Raw genomic sequence first — 23,495 nt, forward strand, 5'->3', positions numbered from 1 at the left:
CAAAGATTAAAAAATTTGAATGCCACCTACTGCAAGTCGAACGGGGGTCAGTCAGAGAAGCTAAAACCTGGAACAGGGAAATCGTTAGACTCCCGGACACAAGCGTTGACGGGTCATAGTCTTCTTGGCCGAATCAATAATAACACACAGACGACACACTCTCAAAAGCACAAATAAATCGCGGGCAAAACAAAGAAGCTGGCTTGGGCAGGAAAAGAGCAAATGATGCAAGCATCCACACTCCAAGGTGGTTGAAGACAGAGTAAGTGCATCACAGGATGCAGACATGGTCAGTGACCAGTTTTCACCTCGTATATGCATTGTTGCCAGATGCCACAAACTCCTTGCATTATAATTTTTATTGTTTTTAAACAGTTTTCAGATGGCGCTAAATGCTTATCCTATTGTTAAGACTGAAGTTTTGTTCTGCATATGAACAATTACAGAGATCGAAGATGCAGTAACTTTATTAGATTATACATGTTTTTTTTTCTGATATTTCTTTGCAAAATTACCATTATACCTGACATAGTATCATAAAAGATTAGAACTAAAATCAACAGCAACCCCTGAGAATATTTATAAACAAATAAATAAAGACTTCGTGGAAGGAAGAGAAGCACAAGCCCTCTGGAAGTCAACTTCACAACTACCTCATTAGTGAATTTATGGGCCACATAAATGGATGCTCACCATGAGTGAATCTACCCACCAACTCAAAACCTGTTATTGTTACTAATTCCTACAGCAATTAAGCATTTCTATCAACTGCCAATTATGCAGTTTTTTCTCTTTTTAATTTAATTCTACCTTTTTCTCTTCTACCATGAAGGACATCCCCTCCTGGTTCAATATATGACAGTCCACATACTCCTAAATAAAATATTTCATGTAGATACTCTTATAATTACTAGTCTTCCTACTGGTTACAATAAGAATACAGTCGACCCACCGTATTCACGTTCGAGATTCTCAGATTTCTCTTTGGACTATTTCCAGGATTTTCATATCAATTTCATTAATAAATACACTTTTTATAATTAAACTATTCAAATTTTCAGGTATAAGCATATTTAGAAGGTTTTTCTTGTGTTTGAATTAACAAAGTACAGGCAGTCCCTGGGTTACGACGGGGGTTCCGCTCTTGAGACGCGTCGTAAGCCGAAAATCGTCGTAAGCCGAAACATCGTCAAAAATCCTAAGAAAGCCTTACTTTTAATGCTTTGGGTGCATTGAAAACTATGTAAACTGCATTCTTATGGCATTTTTCATAAAAAAAAAAAACCCTTCAAATATTGATTATTTTGCATTTTTGGTGTCATATTTCATCTCCCAGATGAGCGTTGTAGGCGTCGTAACCCTGGAAATAAAGTCTATTGACAAGCGTCGCACCCTCGGAACGTCGTAAGCCGACACCGTTGTAGCCCGGGGACTGCCTGTATAGGCAGTTCTAAACATTTTAAAGGGGCCGTCCTCTATGGCGGATGATTTATCAACTTGAAAAAATAAAAAATAGTTATTATTTCTACCTATGCAGAAACATGCTGTATATGCTCTCTAGAAGTTTCAGCCAATTATTTTTACAAATAATGAAGATATAGCAGTTTTTAAATGATTATGTCATCCTAACTGCGTCGTCTGTATGACCGAGTTTGACAGGATCGTCTAAGCGTGTTTATTTTAGCATATATACAGCAATTTTTTCAGATTTGTTTCGAAATTCTCATATGTCTGGCAACGATGAATGGTAGTCTGAGAGGTCTGGGCAGTTTTAGGCTCAAGAGAACAACTCTGTTACTCCACAGACGTCAAAGTGGTTGCATACACGTGCATTTGTTTACTTGCTGTTTACGTTGTTTTTATAACTTCCTAGTGAACTTATAGCAATGCCGAAGTTACCCAAGATCAAGAAGGCTACTAAGCAACTAAGACTAGCAAAATTAGTGAAGGCCAGGAGTGTGCTGAAAGAAAAACACGAAAATTCATTGTTGTCAGCTCCCTCATTGTCTCGTGTCACGCCGTCAACACCATTGTCTCATGTCACGCTTAGGGTATTAATACCCCTTTTAGGGGAAGGACCAAACCATCTCCTTTCTGTGTTTTGCACAACACAATGTATATGGTGCCAAAGGTTCTTAACAAAATCCATGTAGACCATTAGACCATACTGCATTTCCTTCTGCCTTTTACCTTTCACCCATTCCATCTGGCTTCCTCCCACCTTCTAAGTCCACCATTTCCATTAACTTGCTCCAATTTCCAGTTCCCAATCAGGTCTAGAGATTTTACTCAGTGGTCTTGTTAAACTACTTTCAAAACAACAACTATGGGCAAAAAGTTGCCATCCATTCAACCTCCTCTTTTTAATGGACAGTCAACTAATGGCTTAGGGTACTGCTAATCAAGAAATCATAATCAGTTCTACCAAATATTTCTTAAATGCAATGCATTATGTACTATTACATGATAATGAGCAAAACTAAAAGATAAAAGATACACAGAATAGTGCCCCTCCAATACAACTTTTTATAATCACCATGAAAATCCAGTTATTCAAGAACTGGATTTTCTGATGGGATATGCACTCTTTCTCCTGCATACAAAAAAAATAAAACAAAAGAACCACAAAACATGAAATACTGCTTCAAATCAAGGAAACCAAAAGGAATATTTTGCTAATATAAATGGAAACCTAAAACAAACCACTAAACACAAGTGAGGTTAGGTTTTCCAAGCAAAGCTTTCAACAATTCACCAATTGAACCAATGCAACAACCCAAATTACATCATTGGAAGATTCCCAAGATTAATTCTACATGAAAGCAGCTATTATCTCATATAGACAAAGCCACTAAAAACAAATTATTTGCAATTCATTAAGTTACTGACAAGAAGAAACTCATGCATAGCCCCACATAATCCAACAAACGTCCAGAAAAATCTAGTCTCTAACCAAGATCCTTTTCTCACCAAAACCAAAATGTAAAAACAATATTCCACAAATTCAACATTAGAAAATACCAACATGTTAAGAATTTCCCTTCTTAACGTCCCTTTTTTAAGACAATTTTTGCACAGTTGAGCAACCTTTCTCTAAATATAAGAAGCTACACAAACATTACTTTTCACTTTTTTGCTGGCCATAACCTTTAAAAATTTGGTAATAATTGGAAAAAGGGCAAAAGCTGTGTAGGCTAGTGTATAAAAAAAAAAAAAAAAGCACATGGATGTTAAAAAAGTAGAGGTGCAGCTAGCGTAGAGATGTAATCAGGAGACAAGACGTCCCTGGAAAATATAGACTACAAAGGGAATAGACAGCATTACTCTCAAGGGAAGTTATGCTGCCTGCTTAAACTGGGTTGTTACCGAAATTTTTTAAATATATATATATCTGAATATGTGTAATAAGAAGTGTTTTGATAGCTAATCAATCAAGCTACTAGGAATCTTCAACAATCATGATATAAGCAACTTCACAGTGAAGACGTGTTAGGCGTCCTTATGTATTTTTTTTTTCCTTTTATTATTGGGTGGCTGTTTCCTATTTACAGTAATGTCACACATTATGTTCACATAATGACAGTAGAAGGCATCCAAAAGTCAACAATTTCAACAATATTTTTCAGAAAATTTTCCTTTGGCTCCAAAATATTTCACACATTATAAACTACAATATCTAAATGTAAAAATCATTACACTAGACACAAATACAATATAAAAGATTTGAGATCAGTTTCAATCATCAAATAATCTTAAAATATTCACTGCCTTCACTAAAGTTAAACAAGAAAAGTTTTAATTTCTCTGGTTTACTTTCTAAACACCAACAGGTTAAAACCAGTAACCAACGATAATGAACAATAAAAAAAAAAACTTAATCCATATGAGATCAAAACTGCAAAACTAACACTGATACATCTAAAGTTAAAATGGGAAACTAATATATCATAAATCTCAGCGAGTAACATGAACTCTATCACTCTCCAGGACACATTTACCACTATTTTCTAAGAAATAAAATCCCTCCCCCAACACTACAAAAAATTAAACATGGGCTACATAAAATCTAAATGAAGAGATTCAACATAACATAAACTACTGTCCCAATAGTCCGCATTAACAGAGAATGTCACAAACTAAAATAATCAGCAAACCTAACAACACTCCTCAGCCTTTATTAGTCATTTCAAAACCATACTGTCAAAAGCTTCCACAAATTTCCAGCGAGCCATCAAAAAAAAACTCCTGGTGTATCTAAATTTTACATAAGGTGAGTCAACCTCAAACTTGAAGGGGCTAACCTAACTTATAACATCTGTACAAGCAAGGACCAAGGACCTGACTGTTAAAAAAATCAGTAAGTGGTGACTAACCAAATACCTCCCTTTGAAAAATATATTGCAGCCAGTTCCAACCCATGTATGGAAGCTTCCATAGATTTATCAAAACTTAAATTCTGATATGCAACACCCACCATCTTTCAATGGTTTGTAAGTGCTATTTCTTAATCCTTTCAGAATTATTACAGAATACTTCATGAAAGAATTTAGAATCGAGACAAAATTTATAACTGGACCTCTGTAATTCTATAAAATCAATTGAGAAATCTTATTTATAAAATAAAGCCACCCTTTTCCCTCAATACTATAAATGCACCCAAATTTACAGGCATAAAAAGAAAAAAAAAACAGCTTCCTATACCCAAAATTCTATATGATGACCTTGTGTAACAGATTAAAAGCTAGAAAACTAATGAAAGGACTTGCAGTGTGTAAATTAAAATATCAAAACCCTGAGACTAGATTGATTTCTTTCTATCAAGATACCCCCAGATTTGTCAAGATCATGAAATTAACCTTCTTTCTTTTCAACAAACACTTAAGACAACAACATAAAGACATCATTTAACTTTATTAAAAGGCAGTCATTTACGATATATACTATAAAACTGATCTCAAACTCAAGATGATACCTCACCCTCCAGGCACCTGTTATCTTCATCATTTGAACATCAAGATCTAGAATGCATTTAAACTTGAATAGTGCCCTTTGAAACATAAGATGACAGACACAAAGTCTACCTTATAACTTACCATTGAAAGTATTCTTTCTCCTCCATCAGTCACGAGGACCAAATACTTATTTGCTCCCCTATTAAAATTAACTTCCCAAGAAGTTTCCCAAAATGTGTAAAGTAAGTTGCAACCATAAAGAAAGAAAAAAAAAAACTGATAACCTGAGTAGTTGTGCACCTACTAAAAATAACCTTCACAGTTTTAGAGAAATAAAAGTAACAAAATGCAAATAATAGCCCCTTCTGCAGGGAAAGACAATCAGAAAATGGTACATTACCTTCAACATTCTAAAAAAATATCAACATGTCTGACTTCTAATGTTACAACAGGTGAGGAATCATCTATCCCATGACCACTTCATGCCAAATTTCAGAGGTACTCAACTGTTAAATAAATACTTAGCAAGTTTTTAACATTTAAAGCCATAACATCACCAGGATCTACATTAGCCATCAATCGCACAGGTGTCCTATATAAAAAAAAACTCTAAAGTTCACGTAATCCTACCCTTATTTTACAATATGCCATGTAGGATTCTCCAAAACATTCTAGCTCACATTCTTACCGGCTAACAACCATATACCAATTGGAAAACCCTCTTAGGGGAACTTGGATCAAAAAAAAAAAAAAAAAAAAAAGGCAAAAGCAATTTTTTCCCAGGCAAAAATACTTGGAAACTTGTAAAAGACGTGCTAAAAAATGATCAAGCTCAACGTTGATTCTTCATGTACTGTATGTTTTGCATTAGGCTTAGAATTTTACGTCATGACTCATTTGTATTTTTACAGAAATAAGGCGTTTCCTTTAAATGTAATGAAAATTCCCAGCATAAGACTGGTCAGTCTGACAAGTACAGCTCAGACTTCACTTAAGTCTTGAAATTCCTAGTTTATGCGACTATTCCTAACACACCATAAAACAATATATTAGATTCTAATTCTGCTGGTCATGCATAAATGCAAAAATTGCAATACTGCACCATTGATTCTGTTTGCCTAATTCAGATTTATTCCATCATACTACTATTGGTCATTTAGATGCCTTATTTTTGTGGATGAAAACCCAAGACTTTATACTTTCTATGTAATAATGATCTTTCTTACAAAATTTTCTTCTTACAAATCCTTTGATCAAATGTTGCCATTTCGTAGATGTGAAAATCTGTCAAACCAGCCTTGTACTAAGTCAAGTCAATTTGTAAGCTATTAACTGCAGACAATCTATCCTAGATCAAATGTAAAATTCTTTATCATTTGGCATCATAAATTTTAAAAAATCAGAAAAAGATGTAAGGAAAAACCATATAAAATAAAACTTGCTTCGTCACAATAAATATACACCTGCAAAGATCAAGTGGCAGAACATTCCAAGACAAAGGAATGTATCGCAGAGGTGGAGGACTGTAGTAATAAAAGTTCCGAAGTCAGCAAAACAAGTTGCAAAGACTGGGGTGCATGCAAAAATTGTTGGCATGAGTTGAGGCCTGGCCACTTGACAGCAACATCAAGCATGAGGACAGATACCTTGGATAGCCACACCTCAAAAAGATTATAGGGTGGAGAAAGATGAAGGAACAAGCTCACTATCTATACATGACTTGTTGCAGCAACAGAGCCCATAAAGAATTCACCCAAAGATGTGTTGCATCTAAAAAAAAATTCTGTAAAATGGCATCTCCTAGTTCCTGTCTATAACAAATAATCTGCTGCAGTTTCAAGATATGAGTGATTTCCAACAAGCACTCCCATAAACTAACGGATGCTATTTTTACTTGGTGTGAAAATAGTTTGTTGAAATCCATCTAATGTTACTGAATAGTAGTACTTTCAAACTAATTAATGGCAACTTTATCCTCTGATAAGAGGTCAGGTTGTTTCAAATCTATAAGCTTTGCCTCAAAACACAACATAAGCATTACACTTCCCATAAAACTACATATCCCCATTTTACTTTTTTATATTAATGGGCCTAACCCATCTAAATGTTGCGTGATATACAACAAAGGATCCAATTTTGGCTTATTTTTGTTACAAAAAATTAAGTGTAATTTTTCCTCACACAAACAGTACAGTATTTATTGAGAGACCATTTACTCCAAGTATATTACAGAGGCTTTGTGACAATTTCATTCATGGAGAGTGTCTATTATAATAAAAGGGAATAGGCATTTTATTTCTATTTTTTTTTTACTTGAGAGAGAGGAAAGTAGAGCAATTGAGGTTGATTTGACTCACAGGAAGGGCACTTACAGATTCAAAAATCTTTTCTTATTCAAAATATGCTTTCCACTCTAATACATGTTTGATTTACAGTGTATGTTTGTATGTCTGTTTCATCAATCTGATCATTATCTTCTATATTCTAGTTTTCATAATCTAAGCAAAATCCTGCTTAATATAAAAAATTAAAATTCTGATATTTCTATAATTGAAAATAGAACCATATCGCTGACCAAAATATACTACGACCTATTGTTTTACTCTTCAAGTTGTAGTCCATGTGTCTAACATTCATGTATACACTCATCTATATAGTATACATGTATATATAGAGATTGCTTTGGATGTTCAAGAAAGAGGAAGGGAAAGAAAGATTTTGAAACTGGATGTAGAAGAATAGAAAGCAAGGATAATCCAGCATTATTACCAACGAAAACCTCCTGCCTTAGTGTTTAATGTGACATTATCGTGATTAGGTTTTTGGTCATGCAGTCTCTCTAAAAACAGGGCATTTTTCTCAAGCAAAAGCTTGAGAAATAATTAATCTGAAACGATACATTCTGGGTGAGAGTGCCTTTCAGCAGACACCACTGATTGGTTAGACTAGTATACATACTATAACAAAATCCGTCTCAAGCTCCTGGGACAAGACTGGACACTGGACACTATCTGTCATGCTCTACTGCCAATTCAAAGATTTCTCTGGCTGCCAGCATAGCAATTCTGATTGGGGACCTCCATGGTTCTACAAGGAAATGATGGATTACCCCAAAAGCTCTTGTCCCTTTAAGGAAATAACGAACACTTGGAGGACAATGATGGAAAAAAGAACGACAGAGTTTCAGAACAGATTTGAAAATTGTTCCCACTGAGAGGGGAAAAAAACCTTTACTGGACAATCCAGATGCGCAGCAGTCTTGTTGCAAGCCGCTTGTAGGGGCTCTTCTGAGCAATACAACACACATCACATATCAGCACAAACATTATGCCCATGAAGAAAGTCGGCCCCCATCCCCTCCCAGACATATGACAGACAACTTAAAGCTTGCCCAAGCAGAAACTAACAAGTATGTTGAGTTATAGTACAGAAAGTGTGTCACATGTCAAAAACAACATGCGTTATAGTATAGAAAGTTTGTCACATGTCAAAAACAACCATACATTAATATACAAGTTGGGCTAAACTTACATAAACTCACTACATCTATCTACAGGGTCCCTGGTTATCGGAACCCCCGCCAATAACCAGAACTATATATCTATCTATCTACCCTGGTTATCGGAACCCCCTCAATAACCAGGATCGATCGATCGATCGATCGATCTATCTATCTATCTATCTATCTATCTATCTATCTATCTATCTATCTATCTATCTATCTATCTATCTATCTATATATCTATCTATCTATCTATCTATATATATATATATATATATATATATACACACGTATGTATACATATAGCTAAAATAATAACAGCTAATATAAAAAAAAAAATGAAAGCAGATACAAGATAACCAATTTGTTAAAATGAGCTAGCATTACTACTAAACTAAAAAACCAAGCAACAAGCTAAGGGTGCTTACACAGCTGGCAACAAAGAATGAGGATGTTTAAAAATATGGGGGAACCCTGGGTTGTACGCATTCCTAGGATGATCAACAAAGTTTACTCGAGAGTAATGCTATATGATATAAAGAAGTACAAGACCCCCCCCCCCCCCCCCCTTATTCGCGTTCTCTGGATTCGTCGGACTCTCACATTCGCGTTCTCCGGATTCGCAGACTCACACATTCGCGGGTTTTCTCTCGGGAACGTTTCCCCGCATTATTCGCGGATAATTCGCACGTTTGCTGTATTTTTCTGAGAAATATCCACAAATTCCTGTTTTTTTTTTTTTTTTTTTCATAAAATTCACTTATTGTGATAAAACTATTCAAAAAAACCAAATATGAAATTTTTAATGGTTTTTTTTCTTGAGTTTTAACTAACAAAATAGGGTGTTTTTAGCATTTTTATAGGGGTTCCAAACATTCGTGGGTTCTAACTATTCAAGGGGGGGCTGGTAGGCATCCCCTGCGAATACGGGGGGGGACCACTGTATACGTCGTATCCTTATGTAGGACTGAGCAAAGCAATACTGTAAAGGCATCTCAAAATTTACTATACAGATACAGTACGGTGCAACTGGAATTTACACGCCCGTGGAAATCAGCAATATATGATTAACAAGGCAGTAATGAGTCTTGCAAATTATAACAGAAAATTGGTTATTCATTTACTAAGAGCTATCCAAAATCTAATGCCTTAACACAGATTTCTTTTAAAAATAAATTAAATAATTACAATCTTCTTTCTAATGATACAAAAAAAGATCCAGCAGTCTCTTCTGCTGACTTCAGCCTCACCTTTTTAGTGTTAGGAGAAAAGTGGATCTGTGCAAATGGGTTTAGAAAAACCCAGCTATATATAATGTTCCATCATAACCCAATTAGTCATATATTGCCTGAATTGTTATTCAAGTAGGAAGAACCCACTGAGCAGCATATGTAATGCAAAAATGAAGGGGACTTGGAAAATGAAAAAGTCACATCCTATTCATTTCAGTATTCGTCAATGAATACAAAGCATTCTACTTAACCAGGATGGAAGTTAGCTCAAGGGAACCATTTGACAAGCCTTCGCCCTCTTGTCTGCAAACAGCTTCATTCATCTAATCCCTACTCCTGCAGTTCAGAATAGCAAGGAACTAGACAAATCCTCTCCTTAACCCATGGTGTACCTTCACCTCCAAATTTTTTATTATTATTATTATTCTTCAGAAATATCAATATTCATTACCAGTTTTCTATGAAAGAAGTGTAAATTTTGTTTAAAAGAAAACGGTATAAACTGTGAGCTATTGAGAAACCCCCATTTTCTGTGCTAAATAAAATTATGTAGTTGATGTTTTAAAATCAGGACAACCTTACCTACTGCTCACAATGCATGAGCTGCACTCCACTTCTACTAGACAGTCACCAATACAGTTAAGGAGGCAACATCCTTACCAATGACCTTTAGGGTAACAAGCCTGTGAAAAACAATCTTGATTCTTGAGAACCTCTATGGGTTCAGGCAAAGAAAATGAGTTTTTCCATCCCTAGCATATGTTGAAGTCAATTATAAATTTTGTACTCAGTAGGTCAAAACTTCATGAAATTTTATCCCATTCATCCAGCCATTATTCTGATAAAGACCTCTCTGTCAATAGTTTTAGTGGTTGTCTGATGTATATAGAGAAAAAAAATCCCAACTTAATTGAAACTTCAAAAAGAACTTCCATCCTCGAAAGACCATAATTGGGGTCTTCAGTATTTTTCTCAGGTGAACCCTCAACCACTGACCTTTGCCCTTAGCAATAAAAAAAAAAAAAAAAAAAAAAACACACACACACACACACACACACACACCTTGGCCCCCTTTCTGGGAGTACAAGGTGATTTGGGTTTATTGAGAGGCCCCAGGGTGGCAAGCAATTTTGGGGGATGGAGTTTGGAGTAGAGAAGCCTGACTGTCCACTAACATTCATTCACAAGTACACTGGATGGAATGGAAAATAAACAAGAGACAATAGTTGGTATGCTGTATGCTGCTGCTGCTTTTTTTTTTTGGGCGGAAGAATGGAGTTATCCTTTTTTATGTTTTTGTAATATTTTTCATTTTGTGATTTAGTGGGATTGATTTTTTTTTCTTTTGCAGGAGTGACTGAGTGCAGTGTTGGTAGACTAACTTTTCCCCATTTGAGGTATGGTTTAAGAATGAACCTATGAAGTTTACTTTTTGGAGTTTGCACTAGTAAGTTTGCCTCTGGGTAGTTGAGGCTGTAAGGCAGCACAGCAGTGTGATATAAATGGATATTATTTGAACTGACTGTATCATTCTGTTCAATCAGTGGCTAAAAGTGAAGTTAAGACTACTTAGTAATGAAATGAGGAAGAATCTTGTTTGCTGAAGCAGGTATTATTTAAGTATATATACTGTGTGCTGCAGACAACTGGAGGTTCATATTTTTTATTCAGAAATACTGGGGGTTCATACTTTTTATTCAGAACTACTGGGGGTTCATATTTTTTATTCAGAACTACTTAAGGTTTTACTGTTAAGACTTATTTTTGAACATGGAGAGGGAACTGTGCCCCTAGGCAGGTGCTATTTCTTTGTGCTGATTGACTTGCAGGTATTGAGAGCCCTTATGCTGTAAAGGGGAAGGTGTAATATAAAAGGTGACCATAAAGTCCCAGTACCATTACAAGCAATAAATACTTGTAACAGTACTGGGACTTTATGGACACCTTGTATGTTGCGATACCTTTTTTTTTTTGTGCTGATTGATTGTAATGATGTGACTATTGTGCTGTACATACTCTGTTGAAAGTTGGTATGATATATGTGCTTATTATTTAAGGATATACATATTTTGTTATTTGCATTTAGTCCCTGATGCTGTAAAGGGCAAGGCAACGATACATGGTTCTAGTCTATCGGAATCAATTTACCCTGCTGTATATAATCCTTGATGTTGTAAAGGGCAAGAAAATACTGGATATATATCTATATCAACTGTTTTCTTGATTGGATTAAGTAGTCGAAGGGAACTGACGTGTACTGTAGTGTGCGTGTGGGTTGGAAGTGGTAATTTTCCTTCATCAAAATTTCATTGCTTACATTTCGTATTTGTTTGTATTAAAGTGAAAACCCCTGTATTTACCAACTCTAGATTTGCAGACTTGTCTTTGGAACATAACCCCATTTTTGTCAGAAAATTAGCCTATTCACAGTATTTTCTGAGAAATATCTACAAATTCCTTGTTTTCATATCATTAATTTCATCACAATATGCACTTTTTGTGATAAGACTTAAAAAAAAAAAAAAAAAAAAAAAAAAAAAAAAAACCCCCCCAAAAAAAAAATCATGTGTAAACATTTTTAGTGGGTTTTTCTTGAGTTTTACTTAACAAAATAGGCAGTTTTATACATTTTTATAGGGGTCTAAACTATTTGTGTGTGTGTGTGTGTGTGTGTGTGTGTGTGTGTGTGTGTGGGGGGGGGGGGGGGGGGGGGGGTGGGGGGTGGGGTCTGGTACCAAAGCCCTCCTGAATATGGGGGAACACTATATGTGTATTATAGTTTCTTTTGGTTGCCTAGTGCTGTAAAAGGGGCAAACCTTCACCTAATATTTTCACTTTGGGTCATCTACCTCAGTCTTGCTTCCAATAAGCCCAACAATGTCTACTCACAAGCTTGATTTGCCAACTGGGCAAAAGGTTTGAATTGTTACAACTTCAACCTTTTGAAACAACTTTTTCTAAACCCCTGATTACTTGGTATATTCCAGGAATGTTTCCAGAAGTGCAACGTCATTCTGTCACACACACTGACTGAATGATCTCGGTTCCCCATGATGAGTAAACCTTGCACCTATAGGAATTTAGTATTTCTCTCTCTACTCCTCAGCTCAAAGGACAAAAAACAAAAAACATTTTGACATCTTTTGCCCCAAGGCCCCAAGGAGGCCAGATGAATTTTAGCAGAAAAAAATAAGTGGACAAAATTCAACTGCAGCTTAGCCCTGGCGAGGACATACAGCCTGAGCTGAGGGTTGCATCCAATGGTTTGGGGACTGCAAGAGATGCAGCCAGGCCCAGCACAGAGGAGTTCACCAGGAAAATAACTTGACCAAACTACAATTGTAACTGCACTGCTAAGTAAACCTTCAGCTACATCAAACTCTGTGACCAGGAAGCCGGTAGCAACAATAAAACATGTAGAGGCTAGAAAGGAACAACAATGGTAAGCCAGATGCTGTGACAAGCCAAGGTGGGATATCACAACCAGGAATAGTTGTGATCTACCAAGATATCTCGATGTTGGAAGTTCGATGTTCTCTTCAGACTTGAGATGTGATCAGCTCTCCTTACCCTAGCAGGCCAGCAATTTCCCATGGACTCTGCGAATAAACGGACATGGGCTGTGGCACATTATTTCAATGCTAGGGTACGGAGAGCTGATCACAACTCAAGTCTGAAGAGAACATCGAACTTCCAACATCGAGATATCTTGGTAGATAAGCATAGCCTACAACATTAACTCATCAAACAAACCACTCCTTATCCAAGACTAAAAACCTGAGAACGAGTGCAACGGTACATAGCTTGCATTTTCAAGTAAATGGCATTGTGCATTTGAACTGTACTCCCGCAAATGGTGAAGGTGTTACACAACCTTCCAAACCCAACAAAACATGTATATATATAACATGCTGAATTTACACTGATAAAAACATGGAGATAAAAATTTCAAATTGATTAAAGCAGAAACACTGCCGTTGGCAAAAGTAGTTCTGACTGCAGAAAATCTTCCCCCCAAAGAGACCTAAATGGTGGTAATACCAGTAAGCAGAGCAGTAAATAGCAAGTGAGATTGCTGGCTCTTGGCTAGGGCTTCTGGTCCAAGAACTACAGATCATGCTAAGCTAGAATAATATACAGTATTCTGATGATGAAAAAATACATTTCTCCAAAAAACTGAGGCAAATATTGAGACAAGTCTTGTGTGTTCTGGCTTTTGCTTTTTCATTACTAAAATCTTCCTAATGTCAATATTTTGCTTTAAAATTTCTTTTCTTGCATTTCAAATTAGTCCCAAGTCAATGTTTACTGGGGGATTTTATACAACCTGTAATAAATGCACCTGTAAAAAAGGCACCTAAGTAAATACAGGCAGTCTCCAGTTATCGGTGGTCTCGATTAATGGCAATCTGGTTTTATGGCGCTTGTCTAGCACAAATCGCTGATTTATGGCGCCATAATGGGACGAGCTTCGGTTATCGGCACCATAAGATGCCAATAATAGGAGTTAGGGCGCCATTAACCGAAACTCTGTGCCATAAGCGCCATAAATTGCCATGTTTCTTTTAATGGCGGTTTTCGGTTATCAGCGCCCCACTGACAACAGAAACCAAACCCCCCCTCCCCCATGATAACCGAGGACTGCCTGCAGTTAAGCATTTAATCAATGTTATTGCTCTCTTCTTTCCTTTTTATGATATCAAGCCTTGATTACAACCATGCAATGTTCAATATCACTGCCATCAACAACTAACCAAGACCGCTTCATAGATCTCTAGGTATTTCAATTAAATCACAGTCTCCCAGTTTACAGCAGGCTTAAGGAAGAATTATTAGATTCCCCAGCTTTTTTTAACCTTAAAACATTTTGTAGAAAATAAGGTTCTGGCAAGTAGTACTAAGTATACATTAAGAACAAAACCATCTAGAAAACAAAATGGTAACGCAAAACTGGCTATCAATTTTTTTTTGGAGGAACTGAAAATCTCTTTCCGTAGTCCTCAACAAACCTACATTACAATTTCAGTCCTGTTTATTTTACAATTATAATAATTTTAAAAACTTTTGCCCGGTTCACCAATGACTACAGCACACAGAATGATGAATTTATGTCTTATTTATAACACTAGCAACAGGACACCTTTTCAATCTACCAGGAGACCTTCCTGGAATACAATGCTCTCTATCATTCAGGATTTTGATAAAAAAAGTGTTTATCAACTTCATCTTGCAACAATAACACCATCCGACTCAGTTATCAACATAACTAACTTAACTTACTATTAAAAAGTTGAAGACATTCACAAACCCTGGTGATGTGGCTTTTCATCATTTTAAGGTAATTAATTAATTATAATTATGTAACATCAGTATGGTAACAGAAACATCTGAAGATCCTGTTCTTTCAATGTAATGTTAAATGCTATTCTTACAATACTCAAGTTGTCATAAACCATATATAAAACAGGAGAATCATCATTAAGTATAAGGGTAGTAAAATATTTTGTCTAGATCCTGGCGCCTCTGCAATACAGTACTGTCATTTTTTATATCAAAATTTCCAAAGTTCAAATAAGCACATTCATTTTTTACTTTATGCTTACTAAAGTTTAATTAATGACCAATACTATTCTCAACATTTACAAAAGCTCAGAAAAAACTAACAACTATCTTGTAATAGTACATTAAAAACCCAAAATTCTGAAACTAAATCCCTAGATATTAAAACACTAAATAACACTACAAAGCTTGATCTTCCTAAAAATGCACATTAAAAATTATTCTAAATCTCTTTTGCAATAAGAAGAAAAAAGCAAACAAGAATTACAACTATACTGATAGTATAAAAATTACATATTTATAAGGAAATTTGTATTTTTCCTAAGTATACAAACCAGAGCCTTTTATGCCAGAGTATTCCTCAGCATAAGCTGGAATCAGACATTGAAACTTGATTAAAAGATAATTAAAGCTGGAATCAGACATTGGAACTTGATTAACAGATAAAATACATGGTAGTGAGTGAATGAGAGACAGGGAGCAGGAACCTCCACCTATCTGCCATCATCAAACTATTACCTTTGGCACCAGGGACTATATGGGGTGGCAGAGGTGGTATTATGATAAAAAGTTCAGGTTTGTATACCTAGAAAAAATACAAATAAAAATTTGTTTTTGTTTTTTCCTAAAGTAACAAAACATCATCTTTTATGCACAAGACTCTCTCCTGAAGTGTGAGAATGGTCTCAACCAACAATCATGTAGAATCTCCACCTGAAAATACCATGCTTTGGGTCATAGTTGTAAGCAGAGGAGCTTCCTATACAATCTGGGAAGAGGTTGCAAGACTGATAGGGCATAAGCCAGACTGAGATATCTGAATTTGCACCCGAAGAAAACTTAGGAGAACCAAGTGCTCATCATAAGGTAGTACAGATTGAAAGGCAGGTAATATCTGGGATAATCATGAATTGATAGGTTCAAACAGTAGCTCTACCACTATACCTGCCCTTTGTTAAGTGGGAAAATGGAGGGTGCCACATCCTATCAGCCAAGGCTTCAAGATAGGATGAATAACTGCTAAGTCTACTTCTGTAATATAGCACATTGACTGATGGCACACAGACTGATTTAACAAATTTCAAGTGTCCAACCTAGTACTGGGGCACTTTTGTTTGTTTGTATGGTGTTTTTAAGTTGCATGGAATCTATGGTTATTCAGCAACGGGCGAGGCACTTTTGGCCAACACTGAAGACAGTTAAAAGCAGTTGCAGTGATTGGTTAACGAGATAACGAGATTCAGAAAATAATGGAGATAAAGAACAAAGTTCTAAAGGTGGAACTGAGAGAACCCCATAGTTGCACAAAAAATAGAAGTTGGACAGCAAGGTTGAGGAAAGGTAGTGGTAAAAGGCTAAAAAGTCTTTTGGGTGAAGCCAAACTAATGCTGCAAGCAACAACCTCCAGTAATGTCCATACCATGAACGTGAAGTGCACTTACAGCAATAGGCCACATGTACAGAACATAAAAATACCAGATAGTTTCCGGCAGAAGGGACCTCTCATGTGATTCTACACACACAAAGTAAGAAGGCAGCACTGATATTCTCTATGTACCTTGTCAGAAGTCAAAGATAGCCCTTATGTATACAAGAGATACTGGTTCGCTAGCATAATCACTGAACCTTGTAAACCATATCTATGGCAGATGCCCACCTTTGGGCGAGTTAATGTGGTTGTCAATTACTAAAAAAGAAGGGCAGTTACTCTACACCAAGTAAAACTTCTTGTGGAGGGGGGAGAGGGGAACAAGAGACACTGGTTCACTGGCATCACTGAACCTTGTAAACCATACCTATGGCAGATGGCCCACAGTAAGTTGAGTTAATGTGGTTTTCAACTACTGAAAAAGAAGGGCAGTCACTCCTAGCCAGGTAAAACTACTTATAAAGGGGATGGGGGAGCTTCTAAGACCACCTATTCTACCATGGGAAGATTAGCCACAAAAAGACATGAAAAAAAAAAAAAAAAAAAAAAAAAATACTTGATGTGCATACGGGAAGTGTGTGCACATGACCAAAAAAAGGTTGATGAAGCAGAGTAAACAGACTTGCACTTGCAGTTTTTCTCCTTACTCGGTCAAAGTCCCACTCTCCTCAGCTACTGGAGAAACCATGTCACAGCAGGCAGCAGCATCAGACTCTTCCTACTACTACCTCAACAGAGTACAAACAGGGAAAGAGTCCAGGAAAATTCTCAAAGTTTCTTCAACAGGGAATTGCTGGTTCTTGAGCATGCTCAGAGAACCCAGTGTCATCCCTATCTACAGTACACATTCCCCAATCCAGGTGATCTAATGCTTTCACAAATTCCCAAACATGGAAAGGACTCACTCAGTCTGGCAGAGCTGAAGGGGCTTCCAAAGCCAAGACCATCTCTTCTTCCCATTCCCATAGCCTGTAGTTGAAAATCCAACAAAAAACAAAAACAACCTGATGACAAGGGAGTAGGGAAAGGGGGCAAACCCCCTCACCAACCAACCACCAGTTAACCACAACTTAAATAAGTTTCAAAAACTAATTCCAAAATCTACTAAGAAATACTCTCACATAAAAGGCAATGGTCTGTATTCCTGTAGGAACAAACACACACCCCTTAAAATACCCATAAGAAATGTAGAGTATACATTTTAATACTTTCAACAAAAGGACCTCAATAAAATGGAATCAATAACTTTAGCTTGCCTATCAATGACATTGCCAATCATAGAGATGCATTTTCAGTGTAATCAACAGCACAGGCAACCACACTTTGGGCAAAATGACTAATTAGTCAAGTAATTGCTTTCATTTACAATTTTACATGTATTGCTAATGAGGCTATAGAAGTATCTATCATGATCCAGAGAAACAACGAAAATAGCAAGAAAACTGCACTTGAGCAAAAAACTCCCATCACTTGGAAGGTCACTGCAAAAAGATGTAACAAAATTTTTTACATCAAAATGTCACAATAAACAATTACATTACCATGAACAATTTCCTACCCATCATAAAACCAAATTAAAAATAATTACACGCAATGCAGATTCCAATTTGCCAGGAGCATTCTACTTATAACCTATACATACCTTGACACTACATAATAATGAATCTTTAGATAATCTTCATTTTTATCAAGACAGTAAATAGCAACACAACATGGCTATCACTACCTTAAAAACTTTTTAAAATTGCCCAATAATTATCTTGAAATAAACTAATGGTACTTGACTGGCTACCACTCCATGACAAATGATTACCCTCTTAGACTAAACCCATGTGTTATTTAATCCTTTCATTGAGTCTAACAAATTTTTTTAGTTTCTTACTAATACTACTCTGAAAATCTCGGATACAAAAACTAAAATTTGCCATTCAAATCAAGAGTACCATGAATAAGCAAAACTCAAAACCCTAAAATTTAATGAGAGATTTCATCAAGAATATGAAACTGCATATCAATTTCCATTAAAAAAAAATATCTAATTACAAAACAGATTTATCTTCAATTCAGGTTTCTGTAACCAACTGATGTTGTAAGAAGCTGACTTGGTTTGCTCCAGATAAAACTGGAACATTACTGGTTTCAAGTACCTCTAGGTTGGATGCCAGTGGTCATGGTTAAAAAAACTATCAAAGAGTAACACTTACCCCAGGTGCATTCTGTTGACTAGAACTATCTGAGGCGCTGAAATTTAGATGTGAAGGAAAGCCCATGGATGACACGTCACCCTGCCAACCAGCCAAGTCACCCTGTGGTGGAGATAAAGACGATTGCACATTGGGAGAAGTTTCTGGTCTAAGTTACACACACTAAGCTATGAATCAGAGAAGGCAATCCATTCCAATTATCAGTAGTACAAAATTGAATGATGAAATATTTGTAAAATTTACCACTTTTCAAAATAATTACCCAAGGCATACTAAAAAAATATTTTTGTAAAATTAGACTTTGTATACACTTACCCAGAATTATATTGCTAAGTTTCTACTCGACAGCAGCCTGAACTAAAATTTCGTAGGTAGCGCTTCAATGGCTCAGTGTACGTATACAGTGCTGTCCCCCAGTGGCAATACTAGGAACGTCTTAGCTAATCACATCATTCTGTTCTATGCATAATGTCCATCAGAGGGTAGGGTAGTGGGCTCTGATCATGTAATTACTGGGTAAGTATACATACAAAATCTAATATCTAAAAAATCTAATTTTGTATATATACTTACACAGTAATTATACTGCTGATTCCACAGTGAATGAGGTGGGATCATGGACATAATTCTACACCCAAGCATTAATTCATGTAATGAATTTAAAATAGAAAAGTTGCTTGCATAGAAAAAACAATGCTTGTCATTCCTACCAGTTAAGAGACCTATGCAGATGAATACTGCCTCTGGTTGGTGCTCATCTTACCTCCTAGTGGCTGGCGGTAGAGCCAAGGTTTACCTCCTACTCAGTGACTTTGCAGCGAGGGGAATACTCCCATGGCTAGCTGGGTGCAGCACCAATATAAAACAACCATAAAACACTGACACCTACATTGAAATGTCATGACCCATTCACTGAGAGTGGTGGGTGCTCCAGGTACACTGTACCCCCTGGCTATCCAAACTAAGCACCTTACTGAAAAGATGAAGAGATAATAGGCAAACTTCCTATGCCTCCTCTTGTGATGCCACACCAGTCACTAACAATGTCTTGAGGTCTTGAAAATTTTCGAAATTTTTTAAGTACATAAAAAAATATAAGCAGCGAAGATCATTTTTGCCTCCCATAGATCGATAGCAGAATGGGCATAAAGAAGTCTATAGCTGCGTAAACAAACAGGGATGTACTGCTTGATGAACCACTTCTTGTCACTGCGAAGGTTGGTTCAGGGAGGAACTCTCTGCTTACACTGGAAGCAGAGCTATCAAACACGCAAAGTCTTCTAAGTCACTCCAAATCAGGAATAATAACTACTAGTTGAACACTTATGAATTAGAAAATGTATATAGATGGACAACCTGCTGTATTTGCCTTAAAAATCATTCTGAATCATCACAGTGGTCTAAGGGTTAATTGCAACGAAGCAGAAGATTTAGAGACTTCTATTGTACCATGGGGTAAACAGAAAGACAATATTGAATCTAATGAGACATCTCTCTCCCTGATGATTCTCGCAATGGTAATTGAGGAGCCCAAAACAGGAACCATAAGCAAGAATCTAAAGCCAACCAAACAAAATCTGTGATGGTCGGGCAGAGAGATTCGGGTTAGGTGTTAACCCTCGACAGAGGATAAACAATACTAGGACAAACAAAATCTCTGTCCCTCACTCGACTCTGTAGGCTGAGTTGCCCGGTTGTACAATTCATCTTGGAATGTGTACTTCTTATAGAGCTATCGAGTGCACAACACACACCCAAGCACCTGCATGATAACTGAAACAAGGGAGAGCAACCCTATTGTTTAACAATAGTACCAACCCTGTGGTGTTGTTGCCAAACAATACCACTAGACGTCTCGGTCATCAAAACGGAGCTTTGGGGAAAACGAAAGGCTCTCTCCAAAGATTCAGGTTAATTATGAGAAGGTACCATTTGTCTCAGTCACACACTAGAAGGCCTAACTTACCAGTATGCGCCTATTACTCAGACAGTGCAACTTATAGCAGACGCCTGTCACAAGAGTACACAAGCTTATTCCTAGGTTCTTGGTGGCTGAACCCCAGCCCAATTCTTCTTCACTTAGAAAAAGAATAAGGACTGGAAGCAAATATCCTTCATTCTCTAATGAAGAGAGCAAACGAGAAGCTATCCCGAAAGGACGGCTTCTACGGCGATAAGAGGACACCGTATACTGTAGTTCATACTGTGAGAGAGCTTCCAGAAGGGAGAGCATGGGCTCTCACAGACCAAATGGATCCTTCTCTTCCTATATCTGGTTAGATCTTCCTTTACCTGGTTAGATTGCAGGAATGCAAGAGTTTGAGTTGTGTTGAATGCGCCAAAAGATGGCGAGAATTTGACACCTCAGCACGCATCTGTATTCTCCGTGATCAAAAACCGCATGAAGAGGAAGATACATAGAACCTCCTGCAAGACTCAAGTGATGTCCTGACCAAGTGGCAGAACATAGGAGCAAACGAAAGATCCTATAGTCAATGAAGATGAACAAGTAGACTTTGTTCATCAGGCATCCAACAGCTAGCGCCAAACTACCACCAGCTGGTGCCAGGGAAGGCGTGGAAAGTGCCAAGTGAGCTGGAGCAAGGGAGTGTAGCTCCCCAGATGGTGCAGAGCACCTGAATAGATTGGTGCTCGACAAAAAAAACACTCCTGATACGAGAGATCCGAGCACCCAAACCTGGTGTCCATCCAAAATACCAAAGCAGGATCAGAGTTCCGATCCACTTAATTTTCAACGGACAAGAAGTCAGTACTTCCACCTTTAAGAGCGTATATGAGAAAGCAAGCGAGTCAATGTACCCGGCAGCAAAAGCCTAGGAGAGGAGGACAGTGGTGACCTTTGTCTAGGAGCATCGAGAGACAAGTAGTCACCTCCTACACTGCACAACGCTTCACCGTTACATTGACAAAATCTTGAAAAAATAAAATGCTGCCAAGACATGGAAGGAAGCTATACACCTGGAAGCTATACAGCCCGGCGCAGGAGCAAATGACTGAGATAGGAGGGCTAGTAGGAGAGAACTGGAGTCAGCTTTTGGAGGCATGAGGCAAGAGTCAGTAGGCAAGATAGACACTGAGCAATGAGCAGGTATAGGTACCCAAAACACTGGTCACTTAGTAGCCATTGTCGACCCAAACACTGGGCGTTCAGCAGTCACTGGCACCCGAAAAACTAGGCACTCAGCAGCCATTGGAGCCTGAAACACTGGGGCACCCAGGGGTTGACGCTCAGACAGACAAGAGGCAAGATGCAGACATCTCTGGAAATCTCAGTTACTTATTGCTTTATAAAATTATCAATCAGTAATCGACTATTAACTACAGTGGAACCTCGACATACGAAAGTCCCTACTCACGAAAAACCCAGGTTACGAAAGCAAAGATGAAGATTTTTTGCTTCTGTATACGAAAATAATTCAGGTTGCAAAAGGGTGTACCGTAAAGTATGAGGTTCGCCCGGACCGCCGAGAGCAATTTTAAAACTCGCGCACCACCAACTGAGTAGACTCGCCACCATCCTCCCGCTCTCCCATTGGTTCCTGATGCTAGTCACCACCGTAAGATGCTGCTCTCCTATTGGTCAGCATTTGTCCCATCATCCCTCTACGTAAAGGCGTCCATTTGACCATTTCGTCACATCAGCGTTATCATACGCACGCGGAATTCGTTCGTTCACATATATTTCATTTGTTAACGTAAATTCGTTTTAGTAATTTCGCTTTCTTTGTATACACTTGTATTACTTTATCGTGTTGTGTGTGAACTTAATTAACTCAATTAGCCACGGGTCCCAAGAATGTTGCTGAAGTTCACGGAAAGAAGAGGATGCTTTCTATGAAGATGGAGATAATTAATAGTGATCGCTAAGGAATACGGCCGAAATCCATTGACAATAGGCACCATCCTTAAGCAAAAGGAAGCCATGAAAGCAGCTACACCTTCCAAGGGCGTGACTATTTTGTCCAACAAGAGGAGCCACGTGCATGATGAGATGGAGATGGAGAGGCTGCTTCTTGTATGGATTAAAGAAAAAGAAATCGCTGGCGATATGATAACAGAGACGGCAATCTAACACAAGGCCAGCGCTATTTTCGATGATCTGATTGCCCAGGCCGAAGACGACAGAGAAGGGACATCGACGCCAACCCCAGACTTCAAGGCTTCTTGGGGTGGTTTGATAAATTCTGTAAACGGACTGGCATCCATTCGGTGGTGCGGCATGGGGAGGCTGCCAGCTCGGACACGAAAGTGGCTGAAGCCTTTATTAAGACGTTCGACGAGATGACGATCAACGAACGCTACAGTTCTCAGCAAGTCTTCAACTGTGACGAGACCAGCCTTTTTTGGAAAAAAAAAAAAATGCCTTGTCGGACATACATCACGGAGGAAGAGAAGCTACCAGGGAATAAGCCTAGGAAAGACAGGCTTACGCTCGCACTTTGTTCCAAAGCCAATGAGGATTGTAAGGTGAAGCCCCTACTTATCTATTATTCAGAGACTTCTCGATCCTTCAAGGCCCACAAAGTGCTAAAGGAGAAGTTTCCGGTGATGTGGAAGGCTAATACGAAAGCCTGGATAACAAGACTTTTGTTCACC

The 23,495-nt window shown here is 37.6% G+C and overlaps 1 pseudogene; it reads right to left on the reverse strand.

Moving 5' to 3' along the window:
* Window positions 1-23,495, reverse strand: part of LOC135197187 (protein jim lovell-like) — a 148,073-nt pseudogene that overhangs the window by 32,689 nt on the left and 91,889 nt on the right.

This window comes from Macrobrachium nipponense, chromosome 18, assembly GCF_015104395.2.
Source record: "Macrobrachium nipponense isolate FS-2020 chromosome 18, ASM1510439v2, whole genome shotgun sequence".
Taxonomy (NCBI): domain Eukaryota; kingdom Metazoa; phylum Arthropoda; class Malacostraca; order Decapoda; family Palaemonidae; genus Macrobrachium; species Macrobrachium nipponense.